Raw genomic sequence first — 14,215 nt, forward strand, 5'->3', positions numbered from 1 at the left:
TGTATTCCCTCTCTCTCTGTCTCTCTCTCTGTCAAATAAATAAATAAAATCTTTGGAAAAAAGAGAAGAAAAAGCAAAAAAAGTTATACAAATTTATATAATCTAACTGAGCCTTTAACCTTATTGTCTCACTCCTGAGGATGAGTGTGGTGGGCTACAAGAGGTAGCCTTGAAATAAATGAGCAGTCGAGGACATGCTCAATGGGTTAAAAAAAGTGACCATTGACTGGTTGATACCTATGTCATAGGGAGTTACCACTACCTGTATTTATAGAAAAAAAATTTTTAGTGAAACATTTAGAAACTTTCTATCTATACCCTATACTTACTATGACCTCCTTGAGAACAGCAGCTATGTTATATATTTTCCCATTCTCCTTAGGACATAGCACAAAGAGGTATAGCAGACACTCAGTGTTGGATATTTATGCCAGGCCCATCTGCCCTTCATGGCTGCTCTGCTGAACACCTGTCTCCATCATAGGCCCCACTGGGCCATAACACTTCTGCCCCTTCCCTGTTGCTCTCCTCCATGAACATTGTCAACAATGCTCTGTCAATACCTGCTCTGTACCAAAGCCGGGCAGCAGCCTGGCGGAAGAGGGAAAAATGCTTCTCTCCTTGGCACCTGCTCTGCCCACATCCTCCTTTAAAGGAAGCTGCCCTGACCGCAGCCTTTGCTGATGTGAGTGTCTTAAAAGCAAGCCATGTTGTATATCAGATTACTTCCATGCCTGGACCCAGCCAAAAGAACTGGGATGGGCACCCAAGCCATGGGCAGCCTATTGTCGCCCTACTAGCTCTGACTTAGCCAAGAGGGAAACACCATCCAAATGAGATTAGTGGTCATTCTTGCTTGAGAATTTGAACTCAAGGAAGCCAAGAAAAAAGCAATCTAATCATTGGTGTCAGGAAAATAATTAAAGGAGGAGAAAGGACACCAACATACAGAGAGTATCTGATTACTCCACCCAGCCCATAAACTTGTCATATTTATCATCCACCTTTCTTAGTTCTCCCAATGACTCCTTTACCCTCTGGTAAACATACTTCTGGCAGGTCAACCCCACCAGTTTGTCTGACACAGTCAGACTGTCTCAACCTTGTTTAGATTCAATATGGCACCATGCCTTGAGGGGACCATGAGCAGATGTCAGCTGAACGACTCCACCCCAGAATTGGAAACATTGCCTAAGAACACGGTTGCAGCCACATGCAGTAGAATATTTGTATCAGTAAATTAAATATTAACACAGCAACCCCACATTTTTAATTTAAAGAGCATCTGCTAATAATGCAGTTTTAAGGGAAAAAGCTGGATACAAATCTATGTGTGCACTGTGAGCCCAAATTTTTTAATAACCATATGATTACATGTAGACATGTGCAAACCTTCAGATACAGACAAAAAAAGACTGGAACGATACCTAAATGCTAGTAGTTAATAATTATCCCCTAATGGTTGGATTGTGACCCATGTTTCTTTTCTCTACATTGTTCTATATTTTCAAATTTTCATTTGAAAATGTGTTACCTGAATAATGAGAAAAAATAAATATCATTTTAAAAGGAAGTAGTCTCTCATCCTTTTTGTAAAATCTGCTTAAGGAGCTTAAAATAGAAAAGCACTAAACATGAAGGTAAGTGTGTGATAGCCCTTTTTCTTGTTCTTTTCATTTTCTCATTCTCAGAGAGACCGAATATTGCTAATTCTAATTGAGAATGAATTCTATTTTATGCATTTATTTTTTATATTTGCTATTTCTCTCTTATTTCCCTTGCTTCTCTCTCACTGTAATTTTTCTAACTTCTTAAATTGAATGCCTAGCTTATTAATTTCGAACTTTCTTTTTTTCCTTAAAATAATCATTTAAGACTATACACATTTTATTTGTCAATTTGGTTGCATCTCCCAAGTTTCAATATGTTATATTTTCCTTATTATTTAGTTATAAATTTTTCTACTTTTCTTTAGGATTTATTTTTCCATCTATGTGTTTTTAAATGTGCTTTAAAATTCCCAAATATATGAGTTTGGGTTTTTAAAAAATAATCCAATCAAGAAATGGGCAGAAGACATGAACAGACATTTTTCCAAAGAAGGCATCCAAATGGCCAACAGACACATGAAAAAGTGCTCAACATTGCTCAGCATCAGGGAAATACAAATCAAAACCTCAATGAGATACCACCTCACACCAGTCAGAATGGCTAAAATTAACAAATCAGGAAACGACATATGTTGGCGGGGATGCAGAGAAAGGGGAACCCTCCTACACTGTTGGTGGGAATGCCTGCTGGTGCAGCCACTCTGGAAAACAGTATGGAGGTTCCTCAAAAAGTTGAAAATAGAGTTACCCTACGACCCAGCAATTGCACTACTGGGTATTTATCCACAGGATACAAATGTAGTGATCTGAAGGGGCACCTGTACACACACACACACACACACACACACACGGGAATATTACTCAGCCATCAAAAAAATGAAATCTTACCATTTGCAATGATGTGGATGGAACTAGAGGGTATTATGCTAAGTGAAATAAGTCAATCAGAGAAAGACACTCATATGTGGAATTTAAGAAAAAAAACAGAGGATCATAGGGGAAGGGAGGAAAAATGAGACGAAATCAGCTACCATACGACCCAGCAATTGCACTACTGGGTATTTACCCCAAAGATACAAATGTAGTGATCTGAAGGGGTACGTGCACCCCAATGTTTATATCAGCAATGTCCACAATAGCCAAACTAAGGAAAGAGCCGAGATGTCCATCAACAGATGAATGGATAAAGAAGATGTGGTATATATATACAATGGAATATTATGCAGCCATCAAAAGGAATGAAATCTTGCCATTTGCAACGACGTGGATGAAACTGGAAGATATTATGCTGAGCGAAATAAGTCAATCAGAGAAAGACATGTATCATATGCTCTCACTGATATGAGGAATTCTTAATTTCAGGAAACAAACTGAGTGTTGCTGGAGTGGTGGGGTGTGGGAGGGATGGGGTGGCTGGGTGATAGACATTGGGGAGGGTATGTGCTATGGTGAGCACCGTGAATTGTGTAAGACTGTTGAATCACAGACCTGTACCTCTGAAACAAATAATACATTATATGTTAAAAAAAAAGAAGAAGATAGTAGGAAGGGAAAAATGAAGGGGGGCAGAAACTGGAGGGGGAGATGAACGATGAGAGACTATGGACTCTGAGAAACAGACTGAGGGTTCTAGAGGGGAGGGGGGTGGGGGGATGGGTTAGCCTGGTGATGGGTATTAAAGAGGGCACATATTGAATGGAGCACTGGGTGTTATATGCAAACAATGAGTCATGGAACACTACATCAAAAACTAATGATGTAATGTATGGTGATTAACATAATATAATAAAATTTAAAAAATTCACAGTAAAAAAAATTGATTTCCAACTTAATTGTATTGTGATTATACAATGTGGTCTATATGATTCTGATACTTTGAACATTTTTAAAACATGTTTTATGGTTACTATTTGTAAATATTTTATGTACTTTAAAAGTGCATATTTTTCCAAATATTGGGTGCAAGATTCTACAGTGTCCATTAGGTGAAGTTGTTAATTTTGTTGTTCAGAGCCTCAGTATCTTTCCTTTTGGTTGTTTGCTTGATCTATAGTATCCATGAAGATTATATGGGTGTATATATATATATACTAATTTGTATAATCTTATTTACATATTATATATTTATGTATCTCAGATATGTGTATCATATATATATATGTATATATATATATATATATCAGAAAACAGTGTTTGGCACATGGATGTGATTTATAAGTCTATAACATAGTGGTTTAAAGATGGTTTAAAGTGGTTTAAAGATGGTTTAAAGATGTATTCTGGAGTCAAAATGCTCAGATTCAAATCGGGACTCTGCCTTATTAGTTGTACAATCCTGGTCAAGTTAACTTACAGTATCTGTGCCTCAGTTCCTGAATTTGTAAAGGAGGAATAATAATAGAGTGTGTGAGCCTGCGTGGCTCAGTCGGTTAAGCAGCTGGCTTTTGATTTCAGCTCAGGTCATGATCTCAGGGTCCTGAGATCAGCCCCATGGGTCAAGCCACACACATCTGGCTCTGTGCTGGGCATGGAGCCTGCTTAAGATTCTCTCTCTCCCTCTCCCTCTGCCCCCACTCCCCTTCTAAAAAAATAATATTAAAAAAATAATAGAGGTGTTATGCAGATTGTGAGTTGGTACATATAAAGCTCTTAGAACCCGGGTGACTGAAATCAGAACTCAGTGTAGCTGGAGCAGATTTGGGATGGCTGAGACGTGGAAATACCACAAATATAACAGAAGGGGAAGGGAGTAAAGGAATGTCCTACAGTTCTAGGGAGAAGATAGGGTCAGAAGTCTGGGGAAGGAAAGTAGGCAGAGGTAAGAGGCAGGCATTTCTAGGCTAGACAAAGTGCAGGCCTGCACTTCCTTTTGTCACATGTTTGGAGAATGTAAACACAATAGCTGTCAGAATCAGGTTCCTGAGTGGCTCAGTGGGTTAAGCGTCTGCCTTCAGCTCAGGTCATGATCTCAGGGTCCTGGGATCGAGCCTCGCATCGGTCTCCTTGCTTAGCGGAGAGCGGGCTTCTCTCTCTCCCTCTGCTGCTCCCCCTGCTTGTGCTGTCTCCTTCTCTCTCTCTCTCTCTGTTAAATAAATAAATAAAAATAAAAATAAAGAATCAGGTTCCTAAAACCTCAGCCTCTGGCCTATATACTTCCATCCCACTGAAAAGCCACAAGGAAAGGGGGCAACTCAAGGGTACTATTATGAAAACCCCAACTATTTATATTCAGAATGACTCCTGCCAGTTCTACTTCCTGCTTTGTGAGATGAAGCTGAGAATTAGGGACAAGAGCCCAGTCTCAGAGGAACTGGGATTTCTGGTAGGAAACTGAGGCAAGAAGTCAAGCTTTAGTGTGTAATTGGGCAGGTAGGGCAGGACACAAAAAACCTGGCCACTAAAATCCTTTTATTAGATGTGGTGCCTGGCCACTGCAGTCAGAGCCAACCCAAGCCTGACGCAAGGAAACATAACCAATTCAAGTCAAATGTTTTTTCTGCATTAATATGAAAGCACACACACACACACATCTAATTTCACTCCTGCCTAAAATCACACTAAATTTATAATAAAGATTTTTTTAAAGACATAAACCAACAAATATGCAGAGATCAGGAGAGGAGACAAGAGCAATAAAATTGTGGAAGCTACAAAGCATACTGATAAAACATAACTGACAAAACCAATTCATGAAACACGAAAATCCCAAGCTCTGGGAGTGGGGGTGGGGAGCAGAGAGCCAGCGTAATCTACATGTCAGAATCTTCAGAAGACTCCCAAATGGATAGCACCAGATTCATCTGGAACTGGGAGTAAAGGAAGAACACTAAAACAAGAAGGATTGAGTGCCTCCCTGTATCCCTTCTCCTCTCTATGTCACTAGAAAGTGGCAGATATTTGAAAGTTTATTCTCTGGAAAAGGTAAAATAGAGGGTCTCTGAATTGGAGGGAACTAAACTCACCAAAGATATGGACACTGCAGCAAAATCAGAGACATTAAGTGACTGGTTCATCCTGAAGGAGGAATGCCGAGAGACACCTGCCCCAAACCCCTTTATTCCACTCAGATCTCAGAATACTTGTAGCCACATTTTACCTTCCAAGTTGGAGCCTCTTGTAGGGAGTCTGGCTGGTGTAAGAGGGAAAACTTAGATACTGACTGTGGTAGGCTGAATAATAACCCCCCAAAATGTCCATGTCCTATTCCCAGGAGCCTGTGAATATGTTGCCTAGAAATGGACTTTGCAGATGTGAATAATTAAGTATTTTTAAATGGGGGAGATTATCCAGGCAAATCCAATGTAATCACAAAGGTCGTTACGGAGAGAGACAAGAATATCACGTTCAGAGAGAGAAGATACAAAGATAGGAACAGAAATCTGACAGGGGAGAAGCTGCTACACTTCTGGCTTTGAAGATGGAGGAAAGGGATCAATCAAGGAATGCAGGCAGCCTGTAGAAGCTGGAAAAGTCAAGGAAATGGATGCTCATCTAGAGCCTCCAGAAGGAACTCAGGCTTGCCAACATCTTGATTTTAGTCCAGTGAAACTGATTTTGGACTTCTACACTCCAGAACTGTAAGATAATAAACTTGTGTTGTTTTCTGTCACTAAGTTTGTAGTTATTTGTCACCATAGCAATAGGAAACTAATATAGTGACATTTGCAATTCTTCAACAAACGGCTCACCCAGTTTACCCAACAGTGAAGTTCAGAGTCAATAAGCCCTACACACACACTCAACTTGCAATCAGCTCTTCTCTTCATTCATAATCATGAGCAGATAGACAAGGGTCCTCACACATCTAAGGAATGCCTCTTACATGAAAGATAGAGACTAAAGCAAATATAAATAAACACTGATTTGGAGGAAACAAACTTGGAAAGAAGAAAACCTTAAAAAATATATACCATGAATTCCTCACAAAGATAATTTCTGTGTTCATGAGAAAAGACAGGAATGCTATTTAAAAAGAAGCATTCAAAGAACAACAACAACAACAACAAAAACTCTTAGAAATTAAGAATAAGATAGCATAAATGAAAAACTCAGTAGACGATTTGGAAAATGAAGTCAAGGAATCACTCAGAGACTAGAGCAAAAAGAATAAGAGTTTTTTTTTTTTAAATGGAGCAAAAACTAAGGAAAATTAGAAAACCAGTCAGTCTAAGAAGTCAACACCAAATAATATGAATTTCTAGAAAGAGATAACAGATAAAATGGAGACAGAAATAATTTTAAGATTTTATTTATTTGTTTGTTTATTTATTTATTTATTTTAGAGAGAGTGAGAAAGAGCATGCGTGAGTGGGGGAGGGGCAGAGGGAGAGGAAAAGAATTTCACGCAGACTCCACACTCCAGGCTCCGCATGGAGCCTGACTTGGGGCTAGATCTCACAACCCTGAGATCATGACCTGAGCTGAAACCATGAGTCAGATGCTTAACCGAGCCACCCAGGTGCCCCAGGTGAGAAATAATTTTAATGCAAGAAAAGACTTCATGAAACTGAACAGCATGAGTATCCAGATAGAAAAGGTATACCAAATGAAGTTTTAAAACCTCTGACTGAAAGAGGATATTCCATAACCTTCTGGATAAAAAAGAACAGCTCACATAGAAAGTATAGGGAATCATATTGGCTTTAAACTTCTAAACAGCTAAATTAGAGAAAGACTGGAGCAATGCCTTTTACATTTTGAAGGAAATTATTTCCATGACACATGACATTTTCTGATGAGTAAGTTCTCAAAATATCACCTTCCCAGGAAGCTCCTGGAGAACACACTCCACCAAAATGAGAGAATTCTCCCTCCACAAAGAGGAAGAAATAAGGTTCAGGAAACAGGAGATAGATCACAGAGGAGAGCTTAGAGGAATTCCCAGAAAGAAGGAAAAGAGTGTCCCAGAATAACACCTGCTCACCAGGTGTAGAGCAACCAGTCCCCAGGCAGTAGGACTTGAGAGACAGATAGGTCAAGGGCAGTCGTCACCAGGAGCCCTGCTGCAAATGTACTAACCTTTTAACTTAAGGACAGCATGACTGGGTGAGATTTTTATCTCTACTTGGTCTGGCTTCACCACGTGCTGCTGATGTTCCTGATCTCCCTTCTGTTGTCCACCATTTGCATTGGCTGAGGACACTCACTTCACTCTTCGGGACTGTTCCCCTGCCCACTTCCGAGAGCGGGCAGGCCATGGGAACCACACTCATTTGCACTGTTGCCTCTTTTCTAACACAGACAAGTTTATGTTTGCTATTATTTTTTTCTTCTTCAAAAGTAAATAACATATTGTTTTGGGACCTGAATCTATCAAGTCCACCATGGTGGAAATCTCATGGAGGAATCTTTTTTATTTTTTTAAGATTTTATTTATTTATTTATTTGACAGAGAGAGAGAGACAGTGAGAGAGGGAACACAAGCAGGGGAAGTGGGAGAGGGAGAAGCAGTCTTCCCGCTGAGCAGGGAGCCCGATGCGGGGCTTGATCCCAGGACCCTGGGATCATGACCTGAGCCGAAGGCAGATGCTTAACGACTGAGCCCCATCATGGAGGAGTCTTCTGTTAGCTTCTCCGAATTGGAAAATGAGGCTCCTTGGAGCCTTTTGGTGTTCTTGGTTATGACGGGGCAAGTCTCACTGCTCTGCCTCTGAATTCTAGGCCTACTCTTCACGTATTTTGGCAGAGGCAATAGTACCCAGCCCTAGGGGTAAGGGCAGGAAGATTGAAGAAAAACATTTGCAAGAATCCTGGAGGCAGTTCCTGGTATCGTGGGTCAGTTTCTATAATGTCACAAACCCCTAAGGATCAGTTCTTTGGACTGAAGATCTAAAAGGATAGCCAAGGGGAAAGATTAAGGCAGGCTCAAAGAGTTCAGGGACCCAGGTGAGGTTACTTTCATTAATTATAGGTTTTTTGGAGCTCAGCGATTAGAGATAAGGTTTGATCCCTTATGTTAATAAGAGTTATAAGCCACCTGGGTGGCTCAGTCAGTTAAGTGTCTGCCTTCGGCTCAGGTCATGGTCCCAGCGTCCTAGGATCGAGCCCCCCATCGGGCTCCTTGCTCAGCAAAGAGTCTGTTTCTCCCTCTGCCCCTCCCTGCCCCACTCCTGCTCTCTCAAATAAATAAATAAAATCTTAAAAAAAGAAGTTATGAATGAATGACAGTAAAATCATTGAGTAAAACTATGTTTGGGGAATAAGACGTTTACTCAAAGGTCACCTTTGAAATTACTTATAAATTACAAAGGGGAAAAGATACCTTTTGAATGGAGACATCTGACGTCACCTTCTCTAAGTGACCCAACTGAGTGTAGCAGACGTGTGAGTGCCTCTCACATTTCCCCTTGGTGCACCCTGTAGGGCTTCTGCCGATAGTCCAAGTACAGGCAGATGACTCTCTGCATTTCTCTACCTGAATATATTCTCTGGGTGTAGGAGCATGCTTCCACAGCACACGGGGAGGCCAGAAGTGCCTAGGAGTCAACAGCCCAGCAGTGACCTTCTGGTGGTAAATTCCATACCCTCCTTGCTCTTCAATAGGATAGTTCTGAGGGGGTATTATTACCAAGTTTCTCAAAGAATCCCCAGCCTGACTGAGCCCCAGTTACCCACAGCATTAACTCACTCGCTTTTTGGCTTCTCTCCTTTCCCTGCTTCACTTCCCAGTGCCAATTAAATGTAAATATTGGAGCACTTTCAAGTCACTGAAAGTAATAGAGAACTACTCAAATTACACACAAGGTCTTGACAAATAAGGATCCGGCAGAGTTAGGTTAGCAAATGTTTGAAGAAATGTCAAAGAATTATGACAGGTTACATGTGTCAAAAGAATGATTTGAGTATGATAGATTTAGAGATGCCTTTGGGTTCCCTTCAATATTTAGGCAAAATGACCCTCTCTGTGAAGGTGCTACATATATCAAAAGTGAAATGAAGGAGTTCACATTGTGCTCTCTCAAAGCTTTGTCAACAAAAATGATAACATTTAAATCCAAGTAACACTTGATTTGTTTTAGCTTCATCCTAAGATTTGGTGCAGACTTATAGGCCTAATCAAAATTGTGTTAAATATTAGATGAAACCATGTGAAACTCATCTTTATAAATCAAAAAAGTAGGATTTCAACTGATACAAAGTAAAATAAGCTTATTCTCTTATTTGGTTTCATTTCTAACAATAAAATCCTCATCAAGTATTTTATTTCCAGTTTCAAATGGATTTACTTTAGGTGGCCATGTTTCAGTAACAATGATCTTTGGTTATTTTATCTATATTTGGGATTACAATGTCATTTGGAGGGCAGAGGTGGAATGCATCCACCACTCAGAAGACTACTTCATTGGGAGAAAAGTCATCCTGAAGTCCAAAGGATGAATTACAAATTAATTTTTGCAATCAACCCACTTTTTTTTAGCTGATAGCAGCTGAAGAGTTGTGAGTGTGACATAGTGTAACTATTTTAATAAGAAACACACCGGATGGTGCATATTCTAGTGGATGCAGATATTCTCAAAGTCATCAACCTGGGAGATTACACAGACATTTTCACAATAAGGTCATGGTTCCAAATAGTTGTTGGGTCTTCTCTTCTGGTTGCCCTAAAATTCTGTGGCAATAACTTTTTTTATACTTAAATTTATTTATTTTTAATTTTTTTAAATTTAAATTCAATCAATTAACATAATGTATTATTAATTTCAGAGGTAGAGGTCAGTGATTCATCAGTCTTATATAATACTCAGTGCTCATTATATCACGTGCCCTCCTTAATGTCTACCATCCAGTTACCCCATCCCCTCACCCTCCTCCCCTCCAGCAACCCTCAGTTTGTTTCCTATGATTGTCTCATGATTTGTCTCCCTCTCTCCCTTCGTCTTGTTTTCTTTTTTCCTCTCTTCCCCTATGAGCCTCTGTTTTGTTTCTTAAGTTCCACACATGAGTGAGATCATATGATAATAGTCTTTCTCTGATCGACTCATTTTGCTTAGCATAATACCCTCTAGTTCCATCCATGTCATTGCAAAAGACAAGATTTCATTTTTTTGATGGTTGAGTAGTATTCCATTGTATATACATACCATATCTTCTTTATCCATTCATCTGTCAAAGGACATCTCGGCTCCTTCCATAGTTTGGCTATTGTGGACATTGCTGCTATAAACATTGGGGTGCAGGTGCCCCTTCGGATCACTACATTTGTATCTTTGGGGTAAATACCCAGCAGTCCAATTGATGGGTTGTAAGGTAGCTCTATTTTCAACTTTTTGAGGAACCTCCATACTGTTTTCCAGAGTGGCTGCACTAATTTGCAATCCCAACAGTGTAAGAGGGTTCTCCTTTCTCCGCATCCTTGCCAACATCTGTTGTTTCCTGAGTGGTTAATTTTAGCCATTCTGACTGGTGTGAGGTGGTATTTCATTGAGGTTTTGATTTGTATTTCCCTGATACCAAGTGATGTTGAGCACTTTTTCATGTGTCTGTTGGCTATTTGGATGTCTTCTTTGCAGAAATGTCTGTTCATATCTTCTGCCCATTTCTTGATCGGATTATTTGTTCTTTGGGTGTTGAGTTTGATGAGTTCTTTATAGACTTTGGATACTAGCCCTTTATCTGATATGTCATTTGTACATATCTCTTCCCATTCTGTCAGTTGTCTTTTGGTTTTGTCGACTGTTTCCTTGGCTGTGCAAAAGCTTTTTATCTTGATGAAGTCCCAATAGTTCATTTTTGCCTTTGTTTCCCTTGCCTTTGGAGATGTGTCTAGCAAGAAATTGCTGCAGCCAAGGTCAAAGAGGTTGCTGCCTGTGTTCTCCTCAAGGATTTTGATGGATTCCTGTCTCACATTTATTTTGAGTTTATTGCCACAGACTGCAAGGATGTTTCAACATCCTTTCATCCATTTTGAGTCTATTTTTGTGCATGGTATAAGGAAATGATCCAGTTTCATTCTTCTGCATGTGGCTGTCCAATTTTCCCAACACCACTTGTTGAAGAGACTGTCTTTTTTCTATTGGATAGTCTTTCCTGCCTTGTCAAAGATTAGTTGACCATAGAGTTGAGGGTCCATTTCTGGTTCCTTTGATCTATGTGTCTGTTTTTTTGTCAGTACCATACAGTCTTGATGATTACAGCTTTGTAACAGAGCTTGAAGTCCGGAATTGTGATGTCACCAGCTTTGGTTTTCTTTTTCAACATTCCTCTGGCTATTCAGGGCCTTTTCTGGTTCCATACAAATTTTAGGATTATTTGTTCCAGCTCTGTGAAAAAAGTTGATGGTATTTTGATAGGGATTGCATGAATGCATAGATTGCTCTAGGTAGGGTAGACATTTTAACAATATTTGTTCTTCCGATCCATGAGCATGGAACGTTTTTCCATTTCTTTATTTCTTCCTCAATTTCTTTCATGAGTGTTCTATAGTTTTCCAAGTCCAGATCCTTTGCCTCTTTGGTTAGGTTTATTCCTAGGTATCTTATGGTTTTTTGGTGCAATTGTAAATGGGATTGATTCCTTGATTTCTCTTTCTTCTGCTTCATTGTTAGTGTATAGAAATGCAACTGATTTCTGTGCATTGATTTTATATCCCGCGATTCTGCTGAATTCCTGTATCACTTTTAGCAATTTTTTGATGGAGTCTTTTGGGCTTTCTAAATAGAGAATCATGTCATCTGTGAAGAGCGAGAGTTTCACTTCTTCTTTGCCGATTCAGATGCCTTTTATTTCTTTTTGTTGTCAGATTGCTGAAGCTAGGACTTCTAGTACTATGTTGAACAACAGTGGTGAGAGTGGACATCCTTGTCGTGTTCCTGACCTTAGGGGAAAAGCTCTCAGTTTTTCCCCCATTGAGAATGATATTCTCTGTGGGTCTTTCATATATGGCTTTTATGATATTGGGGTATGTACCCTCTATCCCTACACTGTGAATAGTTTTAATCAAGAAAGGATGCTGTACTTTGTCAAATGCTTTTTCTGCATCTATTGAGAGGATCATATGGTTCTTGACCTTTCTTTTATTTATGTAGTGTATCACACTGATTGATTTGCAGATGTTGAAACATCCTTGCAGTCTGTGGCAATAATTTTTTTAAATGTTTTTTTTTAAATGGCAGCTACTCATCCACTGAAGATAGGTTGATTTTAGTAATGTGGTAAGTAAATAAGCCAGACAATATATTTGAGAATACAAACAAGAAATGAGGTTTGTGTTTTTGTCTGGCCATACTTTATGTGTGGTTCTACCATCAGACACAGACACTCCTCATTCATTATACTGCCCTCTTTTATAAATGTCATTACCCCCCTAGTGATTGGCATAAGGCTGGGCACATAAAAACTCTCCATAAGCATCCGCTGAATGTTGAATAAATGAGTGAAGACATGACTTCCTATTTATGAGTGTCATTCACATGTACCGTGAAGTAGAAATGGCTCATAGTTGGTAAACAAAAGGGGCAAAAAAATTTTTTTCCCATACAGTTTTCTATTAATCCCACCATTTTATATCTCAGTATTTCCGGCCAGTTGAATATCTCTGAGCTGTACCAGACTCCCTCAGTCCCTCCCCCACAAAAGTCCTTGATTGCTCCTAAAAGCAGGAGTGGGGGCTCTGCTAGTTTTGATTAATCTGGCTATTTAAAATTGTTCTGTTTTCTTTGAAGAACTTTGATTTACAAAATCACTGTTTGCTCATTCTTTTTTTTTTTTTTTAAGATTTTTATTTATTTATCAGAGAAAGAGAGAGAGAGAGCACACAAGCAGGGGAAGCGGCGGGCAGAGGGAGAAGCAGGTTCCCTGCTAAGCAAGGAGCCTGATGCGGGACTCGATCCCAGGACCCTGGGATCATGACCTGAGCCGAAGGCAGACGCTTAACCGACTGGGCCACCCAGGCGTCCCTGTTTGCTCATTCTTACAGATACTAAGGGAACTTGGACAGGCAGGACTAGCCAGCATTGTATTATCATAGCAGGGAAAAAAAAGTTTACTCATGCACAGTTGTGTGATATTTGCATCTGAAAATAGGAAGTAGGAATATTCTGAAGGATCTGCAACGTGGTGTCCACAGAGCCACCAGGTCCTAGTTCCATCAAGTCCTTATCTTATAACTTAGTCTGAAAACCATCAGCAAAGTAGATAAAATAGTGAAGCAGAGTGACATTCAGGTTTGTGGATAAGGAAAGATCCTTTAAAATAATCTGGCACAACAGTTTGTAATGAAAAGGAAAATGCTTGAAGTACAGAGAGGATAATCCACTTTCTCAACATAGCACACTGTTTGTGAACTTGAGCTCTGGAGACCAAATACCTGGGTGTTCAAATTCTGGCTCTGTCTTTCACCAGCTGTGCAGCCCTGGGTAGGAGTCTTTTTCTTTTTTTTTTAAGATTTTATTTATTTATATGAGAGAAAAAGAGAGCACAAGCAGGGGGAGGGGCACAGGGAGAGGGAGAAGAAGACTCCTGTTGAGCAGGGAGCCCGATGTAGGACTCGATCCCAGAACCCTGAGGTCATGACCTGAGCTGAAGGCAGATGCTTAACCGACTGAGCCAACCAGGTGCCCCCTGGGTGGGAGTCTTGCCTTCTTCCTGCTTTAGTTGTCTCACTTTCA

The sequence above is a fragment of the Phoca vitulina genome, unplaced genomic scaffold (genome assembly GCF_004348235.1).
Source record: "Phoca vitulina isolate PV1807 unplaced genomic scaffold, GSC_HSeal_1.0 scaffold10, whole genome shotgun sequence".
In the NCBI taxonomy this organism is placed as follows: Eukaryota; Metazoa; Chordata; class Mammalia; order Carnivora; family Phocidae; genus Phoca; species Phoca vitulina.